Below are 12,272 nucleotides of genomic sequence, written 5' to 3' on the forward strand. Positions count from 1 at the left end.
AGACTGCGCGGCTGTCAGGGCACGGGTATGATGCTTCTTCTTTCCGTTAGAAATCAACCCGTTGGTATATAATGATCAATTTAACAAGATAACACCTACAATGTTTCATAATTTAATTCTCATTAAATACCTGGATAAGGTATCTGGAGGCCGCGTGGCCTAATGGATAAGGCGTCTGACTTCGGATCAGAAGATTGCAGGTTCGAGTCCTGCCGCGGTCGCTCTTTTCCTACCGGCTTTAATCTTAATCTTCAATAAAATCCATAAGATGGGCAACTTGAATTGGTTTGCACAAATTTAGATTTTTATAAGCTGTAAATTTACTCATGCTATTCTAGGTTATTTGTCACTGTGTTTTTTTAGTTAGCTGTGAAGCTGTGGGATGATGAGGAGGCTGCTGATGGACAGGAGAGGGCGCAGAGAGCTGCAAGGATAAGAGACCCTAAAGGCTCTAAAGGCTGATCCTTTCAAATCATGCTTCTCCTGTTTTATTATTTGGAATTTCCAATAGTTGAGCCAAATGTAAAAGTGGAAGATCAGTGATGCTTAATCTTCAAGGTTATTTTACAAATAAAAATCTTAAAGATGTGATGTGCATTTACCCTAAAGACATACATTTCCTTTTTTTGTAAAGAAAAGGCTAAGCCAGGTTGCAAGGTAAATGTCTGTAAAGAAATATTTTTTAGTTTGGGTACAAATTTTCTGTTGGATCAAGTTCTGAACTTTGACAGGACTATTCTAGTACATGTTTGAATTATTAAGTGAGTAAGGAAGACCAATTAAAATTATTAATAGAACAAAAAACACAAAGAAATAAAAAAAAATACAAGCACAACAAAACAGTTTTCCAGGTGTTTTTTAAAAGCCCCACAGAGTCAATAAAGCAAAGCAGCAGAGGAAAACTATTCCTCAGTTTGGGAGACACAGAGAGAAAGATAGTTTTTAGCCTTATGGAGTACAACCAGGGGATTCTTGGCTGGAGATGAAATGCTGCTCAATTTCTAGTCAAAGACTGACATTAATGATGAGGAGCCTGGTCCTTTAGAGGTCCCCATGCAAGAATAAGTACATGAAACCATACTCTAAAATACTAAAACTGTTCTCCTTTAGTTGATGCTATAATGAGGAGGTGATGCATTTATTCAAAACGAGGTGCGCTAGAAGAGGGATGCATCTAAAACATGAAGTACAGAAGGCTCATTACGACTTAGAGTGACTGATCTTAACATTTTAATGGTAACTAATGCTCTTATTTCAGGTTTAGGTTGTTTTAAAGAAATTCTTCCAGTTTTGTTGCTATATCTAACCCAACCAATTTTTTGCTCTTTTTAGTCTTCTGCTGGAGAACTGCATCCCAACAGCATGATGCTACCTCCACCATGTTTCCAAGAAACAGTAATAACAGAGAAAACGATTGGAAATTCCAAATAATAAAACAGGAGAAGCATTTAAAGAAGATTTAAAAGGCTCGGCCTTTAGAGATGTCTATCTATATCTAACCCATCCAATTTATTGCTCTTTTTTTGTCCCCTGCTGGAGAACTGCATCCCAACAGCATGATGCTACCTCCACCATGTTTGATTGCAGGGCAGGCTTGTTCAGGTTGATTTAAATATGCTAGCTTTCCACCTTACATAGTTTTTCGGCAGTTCTCATCAAAACACGTTTGTACGTTAGATATATCGACAAAATTTGCAAAATGCAGCACTGATCTGTTTAGTGTACCATCACAAAGTGGTGAATCTGGTTTCCTTTCCCCTAAAGGCTGCTGGACTTGATTTCCAACCTCCAGACAAGCCCATTTTTACCAGACAAAGCCTCCTCCTGTTTGTGAGTATAGCTGCATAATTCACTGCCTTCCATTGTCTTGTTAATATGCCTGAGAACATTAAGATAATATATTTCCTCTTTCAGACAGACATTATCTTTGGAATGCTGTAGGAACTGTGGTTCTCCAGTCAGATTCTGTGGATGAGAAACATGCACAAACATAACTAGCTGGTTTCCCCTCCGACATGAATTGGTTGAATGTTGTGGATTAATTTTATTTCATGTCATGCAAATGTTGATAATGGATGATGTCAGTAAATTGACATATTTTCACTTTTTAAAATTTATTTTGGTCTGTTCCTTATAGCATGCAGGCTTTCTCCTTAGATCACCACAGGGGAATGAATACATAAGCAACCTAAGCTTGAAAGCAAACACACATTCTTAGATGTTAATTATTATCTTTAAAATCCTGTTTCATGTGTTTTTACTACAACTTTAAGTCTAAAGTGCTTTAACTTAAAATATATGTGAGGGTTTAGCTTACTTGGTTGAGCAGTTTAATTTTTAACTATGCAGTTTAGAACATGCATAGTCCAAAATACATGAAAAATATGAGTCATTTTCAAAAACAACCATATAGATTAAAAGATTAGAACCTTAAATATACTGTAAATCCCAGCCATAATGAGTTTGGCATGGTCTGGAAAATGAATCTAATCTGCTATCATTAAAAGTAGTTAAATTGTCCAGACACAAATTTGGAGGGAAGTTTTCACTCAATTCTTGGTCACAGGTCCTCATGTTCATTAGCCAAAAGGAATAAAAAGCCTCAAGCCTCAAAGATCTTGTATTTCTGAAGGGAGCTCTCACTTCATTTTAGTAAAGACAGATCCTATGGAACTTAGTGAAGATATTAACATAACTTTACTTTGTCTGATGATGATGTGCTCTACTGAGATATTTCCCAGACTTCTGAGAATATACCCAAAGCATTATAGTTCCATTGTATAAATTATAACCAAAAACACCACTATTTCTGTTTATCTTATCACTATTAGCAGAATTACGTTAAATATTTATCTTGATTTATCTTCTTTTTGAGTTTCAAGACTCAAGTTAGTGTCTCGAGTTGTTGAAACAGGGAGTGTAGAGGCAAGGATTCATTTTGGTAATGTCTCTAAGGATAGGCTGCATGTGTTAAAGGTATGTATGGGCATGTGTGGGTGGAGCTATAAGTGGGTGTTGGCATGTGTTTGAGTGATTGTCTAATTAATATCACCTGGATCTGCTCTGAGGCTGTTTTTGTTTGTTTGATTCAGAGAGAGGCTAAGACAGGGTGCCAATATTTCTGTTGACCGCAAGTTGTAAGCAAATAAGTCTGCAAATCGACCTGTTGTACAATGCCTCACAGAAAAAGAGTACAATAAACATCCCTAACTGCAGAAAAGCTTTATGTTTCCTCCTTTGATTCAGCGCGTCGAACAGATCCCTGCTCTCCTCTCAGTGACTATTTTTTGGATGATAGTCGCCTACATTGTCAACAGAAATGGCAAAAGATCCAACACTTTGATTGAACTGTGCACGTAAGACAATGGACCACTCAGCCTTTTTGGACGCAAACTGTGAGTAAATGTGAATGAAAAGACGGAGCACAGCACAACCTGTGGTATGTTGGATTCAGTTTATTCATACTGTGAAGATCATATCTGTTTTGGACACAGTTGATGCTGGTTACCACTGCGTATTTGGATGCATAGATGCTGTGGCTGTTGGTTATATCATTCAGCTATATTACTCAAGACTGAATTAACTTGTGGAAACTGTGGATCACTCATCTGTGCATATCAAAGTAAAGTTGGATTTGGATGTTTGATGCTGTTACTGCTGATGCTTAAGCCTGAATCAAAGTGTGGACATGCAATATTGGATTGTTCATGTATGGATGCAGATTTATGCCAAAAAACGCAACCCTGTTTGACTTGTGGACTGAAACCTGCTTTCTGAAATTCTGTGTTGCATTATTTGTTGGGCATCAATATGAGTGGATCAAAGGCTGGTTCACAAGTAAATGACACTCATTGCAATGAAGTTGTTAAAAGGAAAACTTTTCCTACTGAAAAGGCCTTGATATGGAAAATGGAAACACTGCAGAAAGAACGCAAAGCAAAAGTGAATAAAATAAAAGGCCTCATCACTGCTTTAAAGGAGCTCATAGAGAGGAATGTTGATGTTTCTCAGGTGGAAACTGAGTTGGACAAGTTGATGCATTTGCATGAGGAGACAATTTCTCTGCATATGTCACTGATGGAAATAATTCCTCAGGAAGAAAAGGACAAGCAAAAAGTGTGGTTTGAAAGTATCAATAAATATAACAAGGGATTTATTGAGGATGTAAAACAATGGATCTCTGCACCATCCTTAAGACATGCAACAAATGATTCTGTGGTTGGTAAACAAAACAAAGAATGTGAAGAGCCACCATGTTTGTCACTACACAAGCCTCAGCTTGATGCTAAAGTGTCCTTAGACACAGGACAGGAAGGCTTTCCTGAAAGAATAGACATGCAACAGGATGAAATTCAACCAATTGACAGCATCTCAAATGTTGGAAGCAGAAGACATGGATCAAAAAGTGGAACCTCAAGAACTTCAACCTCTTCTGTTTCATCTTCTCACATCAAAGCAGAAGCTGAAATAGCTGCTCTTCTTACTAGACAGAAATTACTCAAACAAAAGCAAGAGCTGGACCACCAAGAAGAGGAAATCAAGAAAAAGAAAGAAAGATTTGCGCTTGAGATGGAAATAGCTGCTGCTCAAGCTAAGATGGAGGTTCTAAGAGTCTCAGGAAGCAGTGTGAAAGGCAGCAAAAGTATAAAATTAAGTGGCATAGAATCCTATGTGGCCAAAGGGGCTTGTGCTGCTCTTAATGTTGAAGCTAATTCATTTGTGCCTGGTGGCCAAGGAGGGTATGACGCTCATACCACACTCAAGCCTCATCTGACAAAGTCAAGTGGAAGAAAACTTAATCCTGATGTTGGATCTCAAATACCCCAGCAGAGTCAAACTGGACACCTGATGGGACCTAATGTGTCAAATAACATTCTAAATTCTCAGTTAAGTGTCACGTCACATACCCAGCTGCCGGTCAATGCTGATGGTAACAATTTTCTATCTATAATGGCAAGGCAAAATGAAATCCCTGCTTTACTCACACAACAACATAACATTTCTCATTTGCCAAAACGAGATATCCAGGTGTTTGATGGAGATCCAATTCACTATCATGCTTTTATGAGAGCCTTTGAGCACAATGTAGAAAGGCGAACAGAAGACAGTGAAGACTGTTTGCACTTTCTGGCTCAGTACACAAGGGGAGAAGCACGAGAGCTTGTTCGAAGCTGTCAACAAATGCCTCCAGAAAGAGGATATCTGAAGGCAAAGGCATTGTTGGAACAACATTTTGGGAATGAACAAAAGATTGCATCTGCATATTTGGATAAAGCGTTCTCTTGGCCTGTGGTTAAAGCAGAGGATGTTAAATCTCTTCAAGCATATGGTCTCTTTTTAAGAGGATGCTGTAATGCAATGGAGGGCATAGAGTACATGTCTGAGCTTAACATGCCTTCTAACATGCTGATGGTGATCAAGAAGTTGCCATACAAGCTAAGAGACAAATGGAGGTCAGTAGCTTGTGATATTCAAGAAACCAGACAGCGAAGAGCTAATTTTTCTGACATTGTGAACTTCATTGAACGTCAGGTAAAGATTGTGACAGACCCTGTATTTGGCAACATACAGGACACTGTAAAGATCATGCAAAGAGATGGTAGCAAAGATAACTACCAATGTCGAACACGAAAACAAAAAAGTAGTTTTGCCACTACTGTAGCAGCGATTGATGGAAAGAGTCAAGTAAAAAAAGAGAAAGTCCAAACTGACAAAAAGACCTGCCTTTACTGCAAGAGTGAACATGCATTGGAGTTGTGTTCTATATTGGAAAAAAGAACACATAAAGAGAAAATCACTTTTCTCAGAGAGCATGGGGTCTGCTTTGGCTGTCTGTGCATAGGGCACATAAGTAAAGACTGCAAGAGGAGACTGACATGTAAAACATGTGGAGCTAAACACCCTAGCATGCTTCATATTCACTCAAAGAATAAGGATCAAGTTGAAGGTCATGAAGGTGTGCCAAAGCAAGACGCAGCTGTGGGTGGTTCTCTGGTGGCAGTGCAAAGTAGTGGTCTTACTGGGGCCGGTGACCAAGACTGCAAACTCTCCATAGTGTCAGTCAAGGTGAAATCTAAAAAGGGCCAAAAAATTGTGGAAACATATGCCTTTTTGGACCAAGGCAGTTCTGGTTCATTCTGTACATCAAGTCTGATGAACAAGTTAAATGTTTCTGGAAGAGGAACTAAAATTCTTCTACGCACTATGGGCCAGGAAAAGCTTGTAGGAAGCTATATTGTATCTGGTCTGGAAGTTGCTGGCTTGGAAAGTGACCTCTATTGTGACTTGCCAGATGTTTTTACACAAAAGAAAATGCCTGTGTGCAGGAGTAATATACCACTGGAGCGGGATCTGGTCAGGTGGCCATATCTGAGAGGGGTACATCTACCTGAAATTGAAGCAGATGTTGAGCTTTTGATTGGCTTAAATGCACCCAGAGCACTGGAACCAATAAAAGTGATTCCAAGTGAGAATGGAGGACCATATGCTGTTCAGACATTTTTAGGATGGACTGTTAATGGACCAGTATTTGGGGAAGCTGACTGCAATCAACCCAGCATCACTGCTAACCGTATCTCTGTAGTGAAATTGGATGAATTGTGGAAACAACAGTTCCAGCTAGACTTCCCTGAGTGCAGCCATGATGAACAACTGGGTCCATCAAGAGAAGATTGCCAGTTTATGGAAATGGTGAAAGGCACTGTTGAGCTGGTGGATGGTCACTACACAATTGGTTTGCCATTAAAGAACAGGAATGTATACATGCCTAATAACCGAAAGCTAGCAGAACAACGTGCTTTGAATCTCAAAAGAAGGTTCCAAAAAGATGCCATATTTCACAAGGATTATACGACCTATATGCATAACATCATTTCCTGTGGTTATGCTGAAAAGGTGCCTGCAAAGAATCTGATTTGCAACAGTGGCAAAGTTTGGTACATCCCACATCATGGGGTATATCACCCACAGAAGAAGAAGATTAGAGTGGTGTTTGATTGTGCTGCATCATTCCAAGGTACATCACTCAATGCACAGCTGCTACAAGGACCTGATCTTACCAACTCATTGATTGGCATCATAACCAGATTCAGGAAAGAACCCATCGTGCTGATAGCAGATATTGAGGCTATGTACCACCAGGTGCATGTATCAGCTTAGGAATGTGACATGCTAAGGTTTCTCTGGTGGCCAAGAGGGGACGTCTCTCAACCCATGGTGGAGGACAGGATGCGTGTCCATCTTTTTGGTGCAACCTCATCACCAAGCTGTGCAAATTTTGCTCTGCAAAAATGTGCAGAGGATAACAGAAACTCCTTCAGTGAGCAGGTGGTGTATACCATAATGCACAGCTTCTATGTGGACGACTGTCTTGTTTCAGTTCCCTCTGAATCTGAGGCTATTGCACTCTATCACAACCTTCAGGCCATTTGTGCCAGAGGAGGATTCAACCTAAAGAAGTGGATGAGTAACAGTCGAACTGTATTGGGTGCAATCCCTGAAGAGAACAGGGCAGAGGACATAAAGGACATGGATTTGGACCATGGCCTACTTCCTGTTGAAAGAGTACTGGGTGTACAATGGTGCGTGCAATCAGATGCATTCAGATTCAAAATCTCAATCCAAGATCGGCCTTTGACCCGTAGAGGACTTTTGTCTGTGGTCAGTTCAATATACGATCCAATTGGAGTACTTGTGCCAGTGGTTCTAAAAGCCAAACTAATCTTGCAGGATCTGTGTAAGAAAGGTCTTGGGTGGGATGAAGTTATACCCACACCAATTGCGAAGGAGTGGACCAACTGGATAGATGAGCTTCATCTACTTGAGGACCTCAAAGTCAGCAGATGTTTTAAGCCAGTGGATTTTGGTTCTGTGTCTTCTGCCCAACTGCATCATTTTGCAGATGCAAGTGAGGTGGGTTATGGAACAGCTACTTACCTCTTGCTGTGCAGCACTGATGGAAAACAATGCAGCAATCTCATCATGGGAAAGGCCAGAGTGGCTCCATTAAAGCCAATTACCATTCCTAGACTGGAGCTGACGGCAGCGGTGGTAGCAGCACGTATGGACAGATTCTGGAGAAAGGAGCTGCGGATGCCACTACTCGACTCTGTCTTTTGGACCGACAGCACTTCTGTGCTGAAGTACATCACAAATGAAACATCCAGATTCAGAACATTTGTGGCCAACAGGGTTGGAGAGATACTTAAAGCATTTGAGGCAACTCAATGGAGATATGTAAGCACTCTGTCCAATCCAGCAGATATTGCTTCAAGAGGACTTGGAGTAAAGGCTTTCCTCAAGAATGAACAATGGATGTGTGGCCCACAATCTCTGCTAGCAGAGGAGCAGTGGCCTACAATTCCATACAGCTTAAAGGAACAAGAACAAGATGATCCTGAAGTCAAAATTAGCGTGTTGACAAATGTTGTTGCAGCCCAAGACGAAGAAGACCCACTGTCTCAATTGATTGACCGTACATCTTAATGGAACCGGTTAAAGAGAGTGATTGCTTGGGTCTTAAGATTCAAAAGCAGACTTTTAAGTCTCTGGAAGAAAAGGAAGGAAGTCAAGGGGCTGTTGTCACACTCAAAAATGGATGAGAATGAACAGAAGACTGTTCTAAAAAAAGAGCGTGTCAAGGATTTGTTCACCGTTTTTCTCTCTGTGGAGGACCTGAAAGAGGCGGAGCTAGAGATCATTGGAATGTGCCAACGGGAAAGATTTCCTGATGAGTTTTCCAGTCTCTTAAAGAATCAGAATGTGAAACAGACAAGCCACATATACAAATTAAATCCATTTCTTGATAACGGTATTTTGAGAGTTGGCGGAAGGCTCAGTAAGTCAGCAATGCCTGAAGAGTCAAAGCATCCAGTGATTTTGGCCAATGATCTTCATGTTTCTGACCTCATCCTTAGACAAGTGCACAAAGAAGTCGGCCATGGGGACAGGACCCACATGTTGGCAAGGCTACGCCAGAATTACTGGAGCCAGTGGAGCCATAAGAAGAATCTTGGCCAAATGTGTTATATGCCGACGGGTTTTGGCAGTCCCAGCAAGCCAACAGATGGCAGACTTGCCACTCAGCAGGATTTCTCCAGATGAACCACCATTCACCTCAGTGGGAGTGGATTGTTTTGGTCCATTTGAAGTGAGACGTGGAAGATCCAAAGTCAAAAGATATGGAGTTATATTCACCTGCTTAGCTCTGAGAGCTGTGCATATTGAGGTAGCTGCATCACTGGAGACAGATTCCTTTATGAATGTACTACGTCGCTTTATAGCTAGAAGAGGCCAAGTCAAAGAGCTTTGCTCAGACAATGGAATCAACTTTGTTGGCACCGATCGAGAATTGAGAAGATCTCTGGAGCATTGGAATCAAGCTCAGATTCATGATGAACTATCACAGAAAGGAATAAAGTGGAAGTTTAATCCTCCTAGTGGTTCCCATCATGGGGGAGTCTGGGAGAGGTTAATCCGTTCAATCCGAAAGGTCCTCAACTCTACTTTAAGAGTTCAAACTCTGGATGATGACAGCCTCCACACTGTGCTTTGTGAAGTTGAAGCTATTCTCAATAGCAGACCAATAACAAAAGCATCCACAGATCCAAATGATTTGGAGGCTCTGACTCCTAATCATCTACTCCTCCTCAAAGGTCAACCATCTTTCCCACCTGGTGTTTTCCGGAAGGAAGATTCGTATGCTGTACGTAGATGGAAACAAGTACAGTACATCTCTGATTTGTTTTGGAAAAGATGGACAAGAGAATACTTACCACTGCTTCAGGAGCGTCAGAAATGGAACAAAATCAAGCGCAACTTTGCTCCTGGAGACATCGTGCTCATCGTAGATGACTCTGCACCCCGAAATTCTTGGATTATGGGGAGAGTTGTTGAAGCCTATAAAGACAGAAAAGGACTCGTTCGACAAGTCAAGATCAGGACCAAGACAAGCTGTTTGGACAGACCTGTCACAAAGATTTGCCTGCTTCAGGAAGCCGAGGATACTTGATGGATTATTTGTTATGATTTGCTGTTCTTCTGTTGTTGATACTACTTCACTTTGAACATAGAACCTGTGGCACAGACCATTTTCTACCAGATTCTCTGTTCAAACTGCTGATCTGAAAACACAGCTTCTATACATGTTTTTTTTGTGTGAGATTATACTATGTTTCTCTTATTATTTAGTAATTATTATATCATAATAATTAGGGGCCGGAATGTAGAGGCAAGGATTCATTTTGGTAATGTCTCTAAGGATAGGCTGCATGTGTTAAAGGTATGTATGGGCATATGTGGGTGGAGCTATAAGTGGGTGTTGGCATGTGTTTGAGTGATTGTCTAATTAATATCACCTGGATCTGCTCTGAGGCTGTTTTTGTTTGTTTGATTCAGAGAGAGGCTAAGACAGGGTGCCAATATTTCTGTTGACCGCAAGTTGTAAGCAAATAAGTCTGCAAATCGACCTGTTGTACAATGCCTCACAGAAAAAGAGTACAATAAACATCCCTAACTGCAGAAAAGCTTTATGTTTCCTCCTTGGATTCAGCGCGTCGAACAGATCCCTGCTCTCCTCTCAGTGACTATTTTTTGGATGATAGTCGCCTACAGGGAGTTTTAAATCCATAATATGTGACAAATGGCTTTTTATTTTTTTTAAGCATCTCTAAATATGTTTTTATCTCAAAAGATAAAAACATTTTCATGTCTGGTAGTTGATGTTTTTTTGATTAATGAGAGAATTGATTCTTTTTTGCAAAAGCATTCACTTTTCTCGTGCTCCAACACTATATAACCACAACCTGCAACATATAACCATAACCCTTAAGTTTGAAATCGGCAAAACACTGTTCAACATCCCTTAATAGAAATAGTATGGTACAGCTGTAAATATAATATATATAGAACCACTACACAAGAACACATTGAATGTGAGAATATGCAAAGAAGCCTATCTACATTAAGGTCCAAAATTCTGAGATTAAAGTCAGAATTCTGAAATAAAAGTCAGAATTCTGAGATCAAAGTCAGAATTCTGCGATTAGAGTCAGAATTTTGACTTTTTTTCCCATATTAAACTGAAATAATACTTAAAAATCAGTTGAGTTTTTTTTTTCTATTTCTTCTCTTCTTTACCCTTCTGCATACAAATCAGCGTGTAGTGGGACATCTTTCCATAATTTGAAGATCTCTACAGAGTTCGCGCTCTGTGATTGGTCAATTCGCGGCCCTGGTCCTGGAGTGATGTCAGTGCTGGAGCTGGTTGTCAGACAGTGGAGGTAGAGCGCAGGCTGGAGGAGAGTCAGACGCTGGAGGACTGAGGATGGAGAAGGATCTATTGCCTCTGTCTGCATGGAAACCAGAAGGAAACGCAGAGAAAATCCAATCGGGAAATTCGGCTCGACTTCAGCTTAAAGACATTTATGCTTCTTTTTTTTCTCTCCCTGCCGCTGAGGTAAGAAACGCTTCTGGATTCTTGCAAAAACTGCTTAGGTTTCCTTACATTTTACATTTAATTCATTGGTCCAACATACACATTTTTCTAAAGGTCTCTGTGGTTGTATCGTATAGATAATATTTTTTTTTTCAAAAGCACACAGCTTTAAAGGATGGAAAAAGTCTTCTGTTTTTTATATATAAAATAATAAGGCAGCATAGAGCTGAATGATCTTTAAACAACCCAAAAACCATCGAGGAATAAATATAAATGCATTCAATGTTAAAGGCGTTAAGGTCCTCAGGCCTTTAACATTTTTTTTTTTATAACAGCTTGTGAGGATTAGTTCCTATGATGTAAAATAATCTAGTTTCAGTAGAACTAGGCCAATCACAACTCTCATTAAAAGTAGGGAATCTTTGCCCTCAGGAGCACTAAAGAGCCAGAAGATAATTAGAGCATCTTAAAGCTCAGTTCAGTTTAGATTGGAGAGATCTTTGTTATTGTTAGAAAAATCAACTCTCTTATTTCATTATTATTTTATTCTTCTTCATCAGTGAGGCGAAATGCACTCTTAAAGCATCATGGACCAAAATGGCATCCTTGAACAAAATTATCAAAATGAATTAAATTAAGACTTTACTTTAAAAGGACTGAATCGGTACTAAGTTATTGCAAACGTAGGAAATAAGAATAAAATAAGTGATAATGAGAAGATGCATGTTCTAGTACACCTGAGATGTTTACCTGTTATTATCCTTTTGTTTTTATTTTTAGTGATTACAAATGAACATAAAGTGTTGTCACAGCCTATATTTCTAAGACGTCTAAATAG

The 12,272-nt window shown here is 39.8% G+C and overlaps 1 non-coding gene across 1 annotated transcript; it reads left to right on the top strand.

Moving 5' to 3' along the window:
• Positions 1-148: 148 nt before the first annotated feature.
• Positions 149-221, top strand: trnar-ucg. The gene has a single exon. It is a non-coding gene; the product is annotated as a tRNA-Arg (tRNA).
• Positions 222-12,272: the final 12,051 nt, after the last annotated feature.

The sequence above is a fragment of the Cyprinodon tularosa genome, unplaced genomic scaffold, assembly GCF_016077235.1.
Source record: "Cyprinodon tularosa strain WSP-4 unplaced genomic scaffold, ASM1607723v1 ctg44, whole genome shotgun sequence".
In the NCBI taxonomy this organism is placed as follows: Eukaryota; Metazoa; Chordata; class Actinopteri; order Cyprinodontiformes; family Cyprinodontidae; genus Cyprinodon; species Cyprinodon tularosa.